The sequence below is a fragment of the Oryctolagus cuniculus genome, chromosome 21 (assembly GCF_964237555.1).
Source record: "Oryctolagus cuniculus chromosome 21, mOryCun1.1, whole genome shotgun sequence".
Classification (NCBI taxonomy): Eukaryota; Metazoa; Chordata; class Mammalia; order Lagomorpha; family Leporidae; genus Oryctolagus; species Oryctolagus cuniculus.
The window spans coordinates 20382855-20397674 of NC_091452.1; the positions used below are offsets into that span (position 1 = coordinate 20382855).

The following is a 14820-nucleotide window of genomic DNA, read 5'->3' on the forward strand; positions in this document are numbered from 1 at the left end:
AACGAAGAGGGTTTTGGAAAAGTTCAATGTTCAATGCGGTTGCACTTATTCTTGCCATGTTAGCTTCTTAGCACCTGCTGTGGGGTCTGGAACTCAGCGTCTCCCTGCAGGAGGCCGTGCGCTCAAGAGGGAAAGGTTCTGTCACAGCCATAACACACCAGGTTGGCATCTAAGGGGCATGGGATTCTCATGCTGGACTCGGGGCGGGCTCTGCAGAGGGAGGACCAGGCTGTGGATGGCTGCTGGGGACATGGGCCATCCCTGGTCCCCGTGGGGATGTCTCCTCAACATTCACTGTTCCCAGGCGCACCGGTGGCTTCTTCCTCTGGGATACTGTGACTCCCCGCTGATGGCCAAGGACACGCACTAGGTCTGTGCACGCGGCAGCCTGGAGGTGGGACGGGGTGGATGTGCAAGTGGCTTCCTTCCTCCATGACAGCCTCTTTGGGCTCAGGTAGGACAAGCCAGGTCCCCAGCCTGTCCCACAGGCCCCAGCAGGGCTGAGTTCCAGTTGCCCACCACAATTTGCTCCTCACTGTGGACTGTACTGGGTCCCCTTCCTGCCACACTCCTGAGTTGAAGCCTGAGCCCCCAAGGTTGTCTGTATTTGGAGAGAGGTGATTCAGGCGAAGATGAGGACTAGGAAGGGACGCCAGGCATGTGTGCACGTAGACAAAAAGCTACGTGAGGTCAGGCGAGAAGGTGCCGTCTGTATACAGAGGGGCGAGGGTAAAGGAGAAGCTGACCTTGCAGGCGCCTTGATCTTGGACTTGGCGGCCTCAGAGCTGAGAACAGAAATCTGCTGTGTAAGCCGTGCTGCAGAGCAGCCTGAGCAAGTGAGCAAAATCATGGCCGCACCTGCCCTGGCTGTCTTCTCCCCGTCTCTCCATCCTGCCCCCTTAACAAAGCGGCTTGAGATCCTCTCGCACTGGGAGTCTTGCCTCGGGCCCCACGTCCGGGACAACCAGGTGAACAGTCCCACCCATCCCTTACCTAGAGGCACAGCTGCCTTCCCTGGACGCACAGAACAGGGAGAAGTCTTCGGAGACTGCAACTCCAGTCGTCCGAGGTAGTGACCCTGAGCCAGTGACGCCCCTTGTGAAAGGGCTCAGAGATTCCTGGCTGGCGTCACACCCAGGACAGGGGAAGGAGCAGACTCCAGCCTGGCCCGGCGCGGCCTGTGGGTTGGTTCACCATCCAGACAGCTGCGGGGTGGCCGATCCCTTCCTGGGTGTGAAGGCAAAGAGGCTGCCAGAGATTCCGATGGAGCTTCCGGAGCCACACACAGTGCTGCTGGCTCAGCTGTTTTCTCTCCCTGAGCCTGGCACTGATGGACATGAGGCCGGCACCTCCGGGAGGGACCCGGGAGGGGGTGCAGATGAAACACTTGGGAGGGGTTGAGGCCACTGCATCTGGGGGGCCCTTCCAGGGGCTGGGGGGCGGGGGCGGGGGTAGATTCTGGAGCTGCAGGGATTATGGCAGGGCATTCTGTCCCCGGGGCCACTTCCATTTCGGCAGGGGCTACTCCAACGATGAGGAGCTGTTTCCTGCACATGGTGGGCTGTGGGGTGGGAGCGCCGAGCGGAGCCTCCCTAGCTGGCAGGCCTCGCTGCAAGGGAGTCTCCCGGGAAACCCAGGAGGCAGCAGCTCCAGCTTCAAGGTGCAACTTTATTCCGAAGTGCAGCTTGCGAGGGGTCTGGGCCCCCCCCCCCGCGTCTGTTGCCATGGCAACCAGTGCTTTCTAGTGAATGGCTCCAGTCATTTTCAAGAGAGGGGAGAGGATGATGTCTCTTTGGGATTCTCTCTCTGTCTTTCAGATTTATTTATTTAAAAGATAGAGTACACACACACACGCACGCATGCACGCACACCCAGATCTTACTCATGTTCCTTCATTTCCCAAATGCTGCATCAGCTCAGCTGAGCTTGGGCCAGGCTGAAACCAGGACCGAGTCTCCCACGTGGGTGGCAGGGGCCCGAGGACTTGGGGCAGCTTCCGCTGCTTTCCCAGGTGAATCAGGAGGGAGGTGGAGGGGAGGTGGAGCAGCTGGGACTGGAACCAATGCTCCTGTGGGGACATCAGCGGTACAAGAAGTGGCCTACCGCACTGTGCCACAGTGTCAGCCCCTCTCTGGGATATTTTTGGCAGCTCATCAGGAAGATCGGGAGCTTTGCGATGAGGATGGTGTTCCCCACATTGGAGTAGATTCTTCTATGCCCCGGAAGAATATCGCCGGAAGACGAGGATGGCAGATGTAGCTATAAATCTGGACAGCAATCTCCAAGGAGCTCACAGCGGAGCCCCTGGGCCCACAGGAGACCAAACAGGCCGCTGAATGTCCTGGGCCATCCCTGGGGACGTGGAGGGTGCCAGGACAGGTTTTGCTTTTTGCAAAGGTGCTTGGCAGATCGACAAAAGGAGGGCAAAGGACCAATCGAGGCCCTTGGAGAGCTAGTTTGGTTCACTGCGTGATCAAGACACGCACTGCTTTAGAGAACCAGAGACTGAGGCCAGCCAGGCAGGTCCACGCTGCCTTTGGGGTCTGCCCCCTCGTAATGGCTGCACTCAGCTCTGGCCTTACCCAGCGCCCACCTGAGTGAGACAGCACTGGAGCCACACCTGTCACTCGCCTTGCAAAGACACCTCTAGCACCAACCACACTCGGATCCAGGAGCGTGGGCTCGTGGCGCGCGTCTTTAACAAGCCCCAGGGAAGACAAGAAGAGCTGAAAGTTTGGGGGTGAACAGCGGCTGCTGTTATTATTTCTCCCTAATGGATATTGGAAGCAATGGGCTGATTCCTGAGAGACTCTGGGGACAGCATAATGACACAGGTGGCTTGGGGACACTTAAAAGACAAAGTGGTGCTCCTTGTATGTCCCCTGCGTTCATTTAGGACGTGCTGTGCCAGATCCCATTCCCTTCTTTGGTTTGAAGTCTGGGGAGACTGCACCAGGGCGGTTAGCTCTGCCGGGAGGGGAGGGACCAGCTTCCAGCCAGGGCCTTGGGCACGTTGGAGACGTGCTAGGAGTCTGGTTTGGGTTTTCCCAAGGTCTCAGCAAGAGGTGGCCGGTGTAGAAAGCTGGCCTCGCAAGGGGTGTGTGGTGTGGTCAGGTGCATGGGCAAGGCGGGCATTTAACCCAGGGCAGTCTGGTGCTGGAGGCCAGTGGAAAGTTCTAGCACGATGGGGGCTGGGATTATGGCAATGCAGGCATCTCGCATCTGAGTGCTGGGTGCTGCTTCCCATCCAGCTTCCGGCTCCCGTGCGTGGACGATGGCTCAAGTACTTGGGTCCCTGCCACTGTGTGGGAGACTGTTGGGTGGAGTTCCTGGCTCCTGTTTCCTCCCAGCCCCTCCCGATGCTGCATTTGGGATCAGTGGATGGAAGCTCTCTCTGTTTCTCTCTCTCTCTGCCTTTTCAGTAAGTAAATAAATCTTGAAAAAAGCATCTGGCGGTGGCTTGTTAGTATATGCAGTTCTCTGGGCCCCACCCTAGGGGTGCTGACGTCTGACAACCGTTGCTGTAGAACTTTCTAGCATCGCTGGCCGAGAAAGAAAGAGGTACGAAGCAAAGGGCAGTTGGAAAAAAAAAAGTCTACACCTATGAATGCCGTTAGGCCAAAGAGGCACGTGCATGTATGAAGTCAGGGGCCTGGGTTCAAGTGTTGACTCCAGCGGAACCGCGTGCCCATCACGAGGGGTTAACAGAGAGGCACATGCCCGGGGCCTGGTGGGGCTGGGCGCTCAGTACCCCGGGATCAGTGCCTGCCCTCCCCGCAGCCGCCGGGGTTCGAGCACAGCCCGGGCAGGCGTTGCCATGGCAGCGCCGCGGGCGGGGACTCCTGAGGCTGAGCTCGCCGCCCCGCGGGCCCCTCGGCGAGGAGGGGGCGGAGGGCGTTCTCCCACCCCAACGCCTCGCTGCCCCGCGCCTCCCGGGCCGGGTTAAAGGGTGGGGTTGCAGGGGTGCAGCGGGGCGGGCGCAGGGCCGGGGGCGGGGCGCCGCCGCCTGCCAGCCGCTCCCGCATTAAAATTTCATGCGCGCTGCAGCAGCTACGAAGTCGGCGCCGGCTGCGCTCGGGGGACCAGCGGGAGGGAGGCTGCGGACGAGTGCGGGGAGGAGTCTGCGCTGGGAGGCGCTTGCAGGGGCTCCCCCAGTTCTGCGCCGAGAGCCGCGGCACAAAGAGCTCTCTGCGCCCACCCGAGGTAAGCGGCCGCCCGCGTCCCCACCGCCCGCGCCGGCCGGGCATCTTCGTCGCCTCCCCGGAGGTCCCGGGGTCCCAGGGCAGGGTCCGGGGGAGGGGGCGGGCCGACGCTGCCCGGAACGCCCTGCCTCCGATGGGCGAAGAGGCGCTCGCTCAACCTGCGGTTGTCAAACGCAGCCAATGGGGCGCGGGAAGGCAGGCTGGGCTGGGAGTGCGGGGAGGACCGGAGATTTTGCCGTCGGGATCTGGGGTGGGAGGCGACGAACAAAGACCCTTGGCTTCCCCTGCCACCAGACAGACGTGGGAGGCGGACCCCCGGGTTAGCAGCTAACTGGCCGAGTCGTGGACAGAGCCCAGAGGGTCTTGCGGGTGGGGGTGGGGCGGTGGGGCGGGGTCCTCGAGTCCTGCGCCCCCGTCCCCAGCCTGTCGTGTGCCCCCAGCCAGCGCCTTCCATTCATTCCCGCACTTCCGGAGCTCCAGTCGCAGACGTGCGGTGGCGTCCCGGGCGGCTCGAAGGGGCCGGAGAGGGCTGGCCGTGGTGGTGACAGCGGTGCCGGCAGCGATACTTGGGCTTGCTGCTCCGCCTGCGTTCTTCCGGCAAGCCCACGAGGTTCGTGAGAGCCCCGTATTAAGGATGAGATGGAAATGGAAATCCAGAGAGGGTTAGCGACATGCCCAAGGTGACACAGCCGGCGAGTTTGGGATCCAGACCTCTGGGACTCTAAGATCTGTTTTACACCCCCACCCCGCAGGGGTCCGCAGAGACCCCCAGAACCCAGCAGCTTGGCTCCCTTACCTCTCCTTGGACCCAGCGCACTCTGGAGAGGCTGGGAATTGGGGGAGGGTGGAGGGGGGCCAGGCCCGATCTTTTCTCTCCTCAGGCGGAGAGTCCTGAGCTGGAGACATTGTTTCCGGGGCTGTGGGCGCTGGCAGAGCAGGGAGGAGGGGTATGCGGGGAAGGTCCCGGGGGGCCCCGGATTCCCCATCCTCGCCCAGGGCTCCAGACCCGAGGCAGCCGAGCGCCCGGCCTTGCTGGCGCGCGCACCCCACTGCAGTGCGCGGCTGGGAAGCCGCCCCCACCTGCTGCAGGAGCGGAGCGGCGGGCGGAGGGAGCGCGGGAGCGAGGCTGGCGAGTTCTTGCGGGAAGCCGCTTTGTTTTGCTTGCGGTCAGCCTCGCAGCGAGCGCAGCCAGGGAAAGCGCACGGCCATTTGGGGGCACCCGGGCTGGATGAGTAATTCCACTTGACAGACGGGGAAACCTGCGCACGGCGGCTGTGAGGCTCCAGGGGCGTGGCTTCCCGTCGGCAGATGCCTGGGCCACGTGGCCAGGGGCGTGAATCAGCAGGTTTGGGGTGGGGCTGGGCATGGGGCATTGGCTCAGGTGCGGCCTCGGGGGTCGGACCGCAGGGAACGCAGCAGTGCCGGCGCGCCTGTCCTCACCCCGTCCAGCCTGGCTTCCTTGGGGATCCTCCTTTGGGGGCGTCATTGACCGCACCCCACACAGCTAAATCCCAGTTTGGCTGGTTTCGCGTTGACCTCCGTGGTCTAGTTGTCCTTGAAAATGATTCTGAAATCTTCCCAGGGTCGTTCTTGCTGCAATATTTTAGCCTCTGCCTTCCTCCACAGAGGGTCTCAGAAAGGAAGCAAGCCCCCCACCCCGGCCGCCGGGCTCGCCGGGCTCACCTTCCATGCCTGCCTGTTTTTAGAATTTTTTGGTGATCTTTCAAAAGACAAAAGCTAGGAAGCTTTATAATGCATAATAATTGTGGAAGATTGAAACAGAGAGGAAGACGGCACCCTTCCGGCAGCCAAGAATCACCCGTGTTTTCTGTTGCTGAAAAGAAATGACTCAAACTGAACTCTGCGATTCCTCCTTTAGAGAGGCCACAGCAGGTGTGTGAGTCAGCGTGACCTCTGCGGAGAGCCTGCGGAGCTGTTAGCGTTCCTTGGGGCAGACGAATAAGGTCCACCCAGCCCTTAGTGCTGGGTCTGCCAGGTGTTTGTGGTCCCTACAACTTTTTTTTTAAAAAAATATTTATTTATTTGAGAGGTAGGGTGAGAGAGAGAGAGAGAGAGAGAGAGAGAGAGAGAGAGAGAGAAAGGTCTTCCATTTGCTGGTTTACTCTCCAGCAATGGCCGGAACTGGGCTGATCTGAAACCAGGAGCCAGGAGCTTCTTCCAGGTCTCCCACACAGGTACAGGGGCCCAGGCACTTGGGCCATCTTCTACTGCTTTCCCAGGCCATAGCAGGGAGCTGGACGGGAAGTGGAGCAGCTGGGTCTCTAACCAGCGCCCATGTGGGATGCTGGTGCCCCAGACGGAGGCTCAGCCTACTGTGCCACAGCGCGCCCCGCTCCTTCCGTTGGACCTGATGGGTGCTTCTTCCTAGGGTGGGACTGCACTCCTTGGGCTTATTTGCAATGGCAGCACAGCCTGGTGGAAAGAGCAGGGTTGGCCATGACACCTGTCCGTGTGCGAATCTTCTCTGAGCTCAGTCTGTTCATCTGAGATTGCTGTGAGGCCATGCACAGTGAGTGTAAAGTACCTGACCCCCTGTGGGTGATGCCCCGGGTGCCCCCGGGGCGCCGGCCCCTTCCTTTGGGAAGACCCCCCCCCCCCCCCCCGCCTCCCGTCCTTGTTTGGACGCCTACGTACCAGCTCTTATTCCGCCAAGGCTGTTGTTTCCTGTCCTGGGTGATCCTTGGGCTGTTGGTGCTTCTGGCACTTTGGAGCCATTGTGCAGGTTCAATGGGCTGGTGAATAACACATCGGATCGTCTTTTGTCCCTCCGGAGTCCCTCTCCTTGTCTCTGAGGCCGGGCTCATCTGTCAGCCGGCGGAACAATAAGCACAGATTCGCAGAGGCAGAGGCGAGGTCTGGCTGAGGGGACATCTGTCTCCCTCTCCTTTGCACGCTGATCGGATTAGATGGGGCAGGTGCTCCCTGCTCCCTCGCCCTGCCAGGTGGGCCCTCTGGAAGCTGCTGGGTGAATCACAGCCGGCCGGGAGGGAGGGGCTGGGCTGCTACGCGCTCCAGCCTGCACGGCAGCGATGAATGACAGTTGGAGTTCTTTTGAAGGCTGGGGCTATTACAGATGAGACACTGGGGCTCAGAGAGGGGGAGTGACGAGTTCAGAGTCACACAGCAGTTTAGCTGGAGAGTTAGGATTTGTTAAATGTTAATTATTTATTGTTTTCTTTAGTAGGGGGAGAGAGAGATCTCACATCTGCTGGTTCATTCCCCACATAACCACAACAGCTAGGGCTGGGCCAGACCGAAGTGAGGAGCCAGGAACTACATTGGGGTCTCCCACAGGAGTGGCAGGAACCCAAGCACTTGAGCCCTCAGCTGCTGCCTCCCAGGGGGCGCATTAGCAGGGGGCTGGGACTGGGAGTGGGGCTGGGACTGGGAGTGGAGCCGGGGCCCGAGCCCCAGCACTGAGACGTGGGGTGCTCCAGCCCTCTGCAGCTCTGCCAAACCCTCCGCTGCAGAGTGAGGTTTTTATTTTTTAATCTCTCCTGGATCTTTGAAGATTTTTTTAAAATTAATTTGAAAGAGTGTCAGAAAGAGAGAGAGAGAGAGAGAGATCTTCCATGTGCTGGTTCCCTCCCCAGATGGCCACTATCTCTCTCTCTTTTATCTCTCTCTGGAGAGAGAAACTGACAGAGAAAGAGAGTGCCCCCAAGAAAGATCTCCCGTTTGCTGTTCACTCCCTAAATGCCTGCAACAGCCAGGGCTGGGCTGAGGCTGGAGCTGGGGGCAGGGGGAATTCAGCCCGGGTCTCCCTCGTAGATGGCAGGGACCCAACCTTGGGAGCCCCCACTGCTGCCTCAGAGGGTGTGCATGAGCGGGACGCCGGGATTGGGAGTGGTGCTGAGAATGAAACCTGGGCTTTGATTTGGGACCTTCTGCTAGTGGCCATGGGGTACCCCCCCACTCATTTTTGATCCACACCCTGGGGGTGTCTTTGACTGCCATGACTTGAAACAGGACCTGGCCTCCTGCCCCTAGGTGCCCACGGCCACACCTGGCCCCTCACTGCTGCCTTTTTCTCTCTCGATGACAGCTGTGGCCTCTCCCTGCCCATGCACGTGGTTCCTGAGACACGCGTGTGGCCGCCATGACCCAGTGGCAGCAAAGGGGTAAGCAAAGTGCTCGTCATCACTCTCTGTCTGTGGGCAGTGGGAGTGGGGGCCCTGGCAGCCATGTGCTGATTCCTCCTGAAGGCCAGAGGTGGGGGAGGAGCTGGGTCCCAGCGCTTCCTTTAGGGGGCTCCTTGAGGGACCCGTGTGGCCTTTGCGAGCCCAGATGCGGGGGTCCTGGCACCCAGCACGAGGTCTCTTTCATTACATGTGAACAGGTTTGGACAAAAATCGCCTTACAGAGGTGTACGGTACCCAGAGGGAAATGTACCTGCGGACGGGTGGGACCCTCACCACGGTCCAGATGTGGGACACGAGCAGGGCGCGAAAATGTCCCTCTGCGTCCTGTCCCTGCCAGGCCCCAAGACACCAATGATCTACTTTCTGTGACTGTAGATTCTGTGTGTGTGTGTGTGTGTGTGTGTGTGTTTTAAGATTTATTTACAGATAGGCAGAGGCAGAGAGAGAGAGAGAGAGGTCTTCCATCCACTGGTTCACTCCCCAATTGGCTGCAATGGCTAGAGCTGTGCTGATCTGAAGCTAGGAGCTTCCTCCAAGTCTCCCACACAGGTGCAGGGGCCCAAGGACCTGGGCCATCTTCCACTGCTTTCCCAGGCCATAGTAGAGAGCTGGATCACAAGTGGAGCAGCTGGGACTAGAACTAGCGCCCATATGGGATGCCAGCGCCCACATGGGATGCTGGTTCTGGTGTTTTTGCTAAAGGTCCACGCCCGTGTGCAGAATCCTCCGCTTGGCTGCTGGTGCATCGTATTTTTAAGGCTCACCCTTGTCTGCCTCAGTGGTTGGAGCCCTTCTGGAAGCCGAGTTGAACATCAGCAGTGTCAAGTGTACAACTCAACAGTAATTTCTAGTCAGTTTACCAACTTGTACAAACACCGCCATCCGTCAGTTTTAGGACATTCACGACATCCCAAAGACATCCTCGTGTCCACTGTGGATGCCCCTTGCACCCCGGTCCCAGGCACCCATGCACCCATGCACCCACTTCCTGTTGGCTTGGTTTTCCTGAGCTGTTCGCATAAATGGGATCCATGTGTGTTCTGTTGTTTCTGTCTTCCTTCTCTTAGTTGAATGTTTTTGAGGCTGGTTCTTGTTGTAGTTTCTATCAATGCTTTTCCTTTGAATTCTTGAGTAAATTCATGTGTGGATGTGCCACATTGAGTAGATGGGGTTGGGGTACCTCAATCTTTTTTTTTTAAGATTTATTTATTCCTTTGAAAGGCAGAAAGAGAGAGAGGGCGAGAGAGAGAGAGGGAGATGGGGAGAGAGAGAGAAAGAGAGAGAGAGAGAGAGATTTTCCATCAATGGTTCACTCCCCAAATGGCTGCAACAGCTAGGGCTGGGCCAGGTGGAAACCAGGAGCCAGGAGCTTCTTCTGGATCTCCCACATGGGTGCAGGGGCCCAGACACGTGGGCCATCTTTCTCCGCTTTCCCAGGAGTATTAGCAGGGAGCTGGATCAGAAGTGGAGCAGCAGGGACACAAACCAGGATGCCATGGTCTTAATCATGTTTATCTGACCCTAAAGTCCATCCCTATCTTTGTACCCTGGAAGACAATGGCAGCTTTTGAAAAATAGATGTATTGGGGTGGCATGATACAGGGGGTTCAGCTGCAGCCTTGGACGTCAGCATCCACGTGAGCACTGGTTCCAGTTCTGGCTGCTCCACTTCTGATCCAGCTCCCTGCTAATGCACCTGGGAAAGCAGTGGAAGATGGCCCGAGTGCCTGCGCCACTGCACCCACACGGGAGACCTGGATGGAGTTCCAGGCTCCTGGCTTTGGCCTGGCCCTGCCCCAGCAGTTGTGGCCATTTAGGGAATGAACTAGTGGATAGAAGATCTCTTTCTGTGTCTCTTTCTGTCACTCTGTGTTTCACACAAATCAAATACACCTTTAGAAAACATTATTTCCTTTCATATAGTTGAAATGTTTGAAAGGCTGAGAGAGAGAGAGAGAGAGAGAGAGAGAGATTGAGATTGATCTTCCATCTGCTGATTCACTTCCCAGATGCCTGTAACAGCCAGGATTGGGCCAGGAGCCTAGAACTCAGTCCAGTTTTCCTGTGTGAGTGGCAGGGACCAACAACCTGCTACCTCCCAGGGTGCACATTAGCAGGATGGGACCTGGAACCAGGACTCGAACTGGGCACTCTGCTATGGGATCCAAGCATCCCGAGTGGCGTCCTAAGCACTGTGCCCAGTGCCTGCCCCTGTGACAGTGCTAACTGAACCCAGGGGCTCCAGTTCCCTCGAAGCTGCCATTGCCTTCGTCACATCAGGGATTCTGGGGCCACAGGAGCCTGGGCAGGGGTCACTGATGGTCAAACGATGCTGCTCTGAGCAGCCCGGGGCTGTTTGCAGAGTACGGCGATCCGGGGACCCAGGAGACAGAAGAGAGCGCCCAGATTGTTCCGGACCTGCACGGTCAGCGGGAGCCACCTTGCAGATAAGTGTGGGACTGGCCAGCCTGCAGCCCTCTGGCCCGCCCCCTGCTGGCCTGTTCAGCAAAGTGCTGGATCCCAGGATCAGGAAGAGGGAGGGAGGGTAATCCGTGAGGCCCCTACTCACTTTTCTACCTCTGTGCCAGAAAGAAAGAGCTTGTCCCTGTTTTGTGGGGCGCAAGAAAAGGCGATCGGTATTCCGGATTCCCGACTCGCTGTCCAGTGCTCCCTCCCAGCCGTCAGCAAGCTGCAAGTTTCTCCTGTGTTCTCTCGGGTCGCCTGTGACGTTGCTGGGGAGCGGGTGGGGGGTGGTGCAGGGAGACCTGGCCTCCGCGCTCTCTGGGGATGTTCTGGGGTGGGAGCCAGGGGAGGTGGAGAGTGGTGCGCCCCCACCCCCCGCCGGGCTCCCAGGCCACCTGCTCACCAGCAGGGAGTTCTGGCTATGCCCAGGCTGGGGCGGGGGTTGGGGTAGGGGTGGGGGGATGGTGAGGGCTGGATGCTGTTTTCTCCCGAGTTGTGTTTGGTGCTTTTTTTTTTTCCTTCCAGGATGGGGCTGTGGGGTCGACATGGGGAATGAGCCGGAGCCGGGCCTGGGCTGCCGAGGCACTGGCTGGAGGCTGCCAGGTGTGATCTGGGGGTGGGGGGGAGGGGGGTCGAGAGGGAGGCTGCACTGAGCCTGGTCTGATGGGGGCTAGAATAGCCTCCTGCTTCGTCCCTTTCCTCGGGGGGGGGTAGGGAGGGGGCTGCAGGCTTCAGGCTTGTGTGCTCTCTGTGGTCCGTGCGGGGCAGGTGTGCTCTTGGCCATGACTCCAGCAGGCTTCTCTCTTCAGCAGGGCATGCACTGCGTCCCTTCTCTGAGCTGGACTCGGGGATCCAGCGGTGAGCACCTGAGATGCCCCGTGCTGTTCCCTGGGATCTTCAGGTGAGAAGCCGTGGCTGCGGGGGGTCGGCGAAGGGGTGTGTGTGTGTGTGTGTGTATGAGGAGGTGGGGTGCAGACGCCCTCAGTGGGAAAGCTGCAGAGGGAATTCAAACCAGCCGAGGTCTCTGAAGGTCTGTGCCACCCACCGAGCCCTTGTCCCTTCCCCTGCGACACTCTGAGCTAACCCTGCCTGGGGGGCAGGCTGTAGTGTGTGTGTGTGTGTGTTTGTGTGTGTGTAGGGGGCTTCACAGCCACACACACTTCCTCCCCGATCCTGAGATATCTCCTGCAAGGTTTTAGTGCCCAAAGCTCTCGCTCCGACCCTGTGTTGGTATTGGGGGTGCTGGGGTCTCTGAGTGTCTGAGTTAGGCTGGGAGAGGGGAGCCGCGGGAAGTTGGGGATGGAGGCCGTGGCCTTAGTCTCCCTTGCTGCGTCTCTCCCAGGAGCCTCTGCTCCGGCCGCGTAGCCAGGACTCCAGGCCTGGTGCCAGCAGCTGTTGGTGGTTTTCTGGACCTCTGGGTGATCCTGCCAAGACCTCAGCCTTCCCCACGCACAGGACGGAGCCTGCTGTGGATGCGAGCCCTCCCTGGCCGACGCTCCGCTGAGGACTGAACTGGATGTCAAGGGCAGCTCAAGGGTACAGCAGGGGCCGCAGCAGCCGCCTGCCTGTCGCATCTGCTGGGCTCCAGTGTCTGGGGCTGGGGGTCACTTCCTGACCCCGCTTGGACTCGGTTCCTCCTCGGGTCTCTGCCTGCGACCTGGGGCCAGGTCTCCCTGACCACGCCTTCCCTCGGGCTGTGTCTCAGAGGAAGCCACAGCTCGAAGCAGGCGTGAGACAGGGGTCGGGAGGGGCTCTGCGCGGGCTGGAGGCTGTGGGGACTTCCTAGGGGACACTTTCCCTGGTGGCTTGGGAGGAGTAGGGGCCTGGCCTCAGGGTGCTCCAGCTCTGGGGGCTTGGTGGGGGTGCAGCTGGAGGGGCAGCGGGGGCAGTGCCCTGGAAAGATAGTTCTTGGGTGAGGAGGCGCCGAGGCCAAGGAGACGCACTAGGAAAGACATAGCCAGCTCCAGGTGCGGTGCTGCTACCTGCAGGCCTGAGGGGCTGCCCCGGCTCCATCTCAGGATGCTATGTCCCAGTCGGACCCCTTGGAGCTCCTCCCACCGTGGCTGGATTCTGGCCCTGGGAGCAGAGGCTGGCAACCCCCGTCCCCACTGCTCCCTTGTCCATCTGTGAGTAGACCCCTAGGGAGGCGGTCGGCCATCTCAGTGCCTTCCCGTGGCCGGGGTGGGGAGGAGGTGCAGGCAGGGCAGCGTAAACACTGGCCCTTTACTTTCCCATAGCTGGGGAGGCTGTGACGGCTCAGAAGCCAGGGCTGGTTTTCAGCAAGTCCTCTGCCCACGGCGCCTCTGCTGTGTCCTCTGCTTACGAGGTCCTCAGCCCCGTTGGGCCAGAGCCCTGCCCCGATGAACTCATGCCCCCTTCGGCACAGCCCTGGAGGTCCCATCTCGCACGCAGTGACACAGGGCTCAGGGCTTGGGCCCAAATGGACTCTGGGGGAGACAGTTCTGTGTGTCAGGCGTGGAGAGCTGAAGCCATCAACTCTTCAATCAGGGATGGGGAGGAGCAGATGTGGAGAGGGGGGCAGGTGCAGGGCCTGGGTGGGCTGGGGGCATCTGGGCACAGGTGGAGCTGGCGGGGACCAGGGCGGGAGGAGGCACCTCCTGGGAGCCAGGTCAGGTCTCTGCTGTGAGTTCTGCCGCACCCGTCTCAGACCAGTCCACTCCCCTCTGCTAGCCTCGGCTTCCACTTGCAGGGGGCGCCGCGCGCTCTCCCGGGAGCGAAGGGGGATCTGATGAGGTCGTGTGCTTGGCCCAGGGCCTGTTAGTAGCTGCTCGGTAAACACTGCCATCCATCTGGGAGTGTGGAGTTAGGGTTTATCTATTGTTGGCATGCTGGACTGGAGAACAGCATCTTCCGACCCAGCCACTTAGCTGTCCAACCCTTCCCCGTATCTCATCGGCTGGGGGAAGTGACTGCATTTCACAGCCTCCATGGTAGATGGTAGCAGTAGTTCATGGTGTTTTCTGGGGGTATTTACTGTTTTTTTTTTTTTTTTAAGATTTATTTATTTGAGAGAGAGAGAGAGAGAGAGAGAGAGAGAGAGAGAAAGAGAGATTTTTTGCATCTTCCAGATTCACTTTCCAGATGGTCATAACAGCCAGGTCTGGACCAGCCTGAAGCCAGGAGCCAGGAGCTCCATCCTGGTCTCCCACGTGGGCGGCAGAGGCCCAAGCACTTGGGCATCTTCCATTGCCTCCCAGGCGGGTGCATTAACAGAGAGCTGATTGGCAGCTGAGCAGCCAGGACTTGAACCAGAAACCCCGACATGGGACGCGGGTGTTCCGAACGCCAGCCCCCGGGGTGTTTAAATTCTGCTTCTGTCATTAGAATTGAGCACCCACTTGGAGCCTTTCCTGTGGGAGCCACCAGGGGGTGAGGAAGAAGGAGAGCAGATGGGTAAAGACCAGGTCATGGTTCAGATCTTTAAGATTTCACGGCCAGGCCAGGGGGAAGAAACCAGCTCCTGGGGAGCTGGAGATGAGGGGCTAGGACCGTCTACTAAGGCACAGGTTCTGAGTCCTTGAGGCGCGGGGATAAAACCCCTGAGGCTGAACCCACCAGAGCCTTGAAGGAGGAAAAAAATATGTCTAGACAAGAGCTTATTGGGGGGAAGAATTAGAGCAGAGAGCCACATAGTATGTTCTAGATGTTGAAAAGAGAGTCCCGATGCAGCGGGTTTCTCTAGTGCAGGGCTTATCAGAGCGTTTAGAATGCTCACGGTAATTCTGGATGTCCAGGGGCATCCAGGACAAAGAAGGGAGGGCTCCTAGCTTCTCATAGAAATCATTGTGAACCATGAGAGATGCGAGGCTGGGGGGTTGGGAAGGAAAATGTAGCAGGGAGGTAGATGGCATAGCGAGGTGCCCTCAGGTGCATGGTAGCATCCACAGGAAAGGGGGCAGAGCAGGAGGGGCCAGGGATGTGAACTTGGCTGCAAGAGCCAAGTCAACTCACTGCAGATTCTGGAGGGCGTG

At 59.2% G+C, this 14820-nt stretch overlaps 1 long non-coding RNA gene across 1 annotated transcript; it reads left to right on the top strand.

Annotated features, from left to right (window-relative positions):
- Nucleotides 1-1532: 1532 nt before the first annotated feature.
- Nucleotides 1533-13877, top strand: LOC103352354 (uncharacterized). Its single transcript, XR_011385304.1, has 9 exons — nucleotides 1533-1556; nucleotides 3962-4203; nucleotides 4643-4812; nucleotides 8269-8344; nucleotides 10728-10790; nucleotides 10954-11056; nucleotides 11354-11431; nucleotides 11638-11729; nucleotides 12171-13877. It is a non-coding gene; the product is annotated as an uncharacterized lncRNA (long non-coding RNA).
- Nucleotides 13878-14820: the final 943 nt, after the last annotated feature.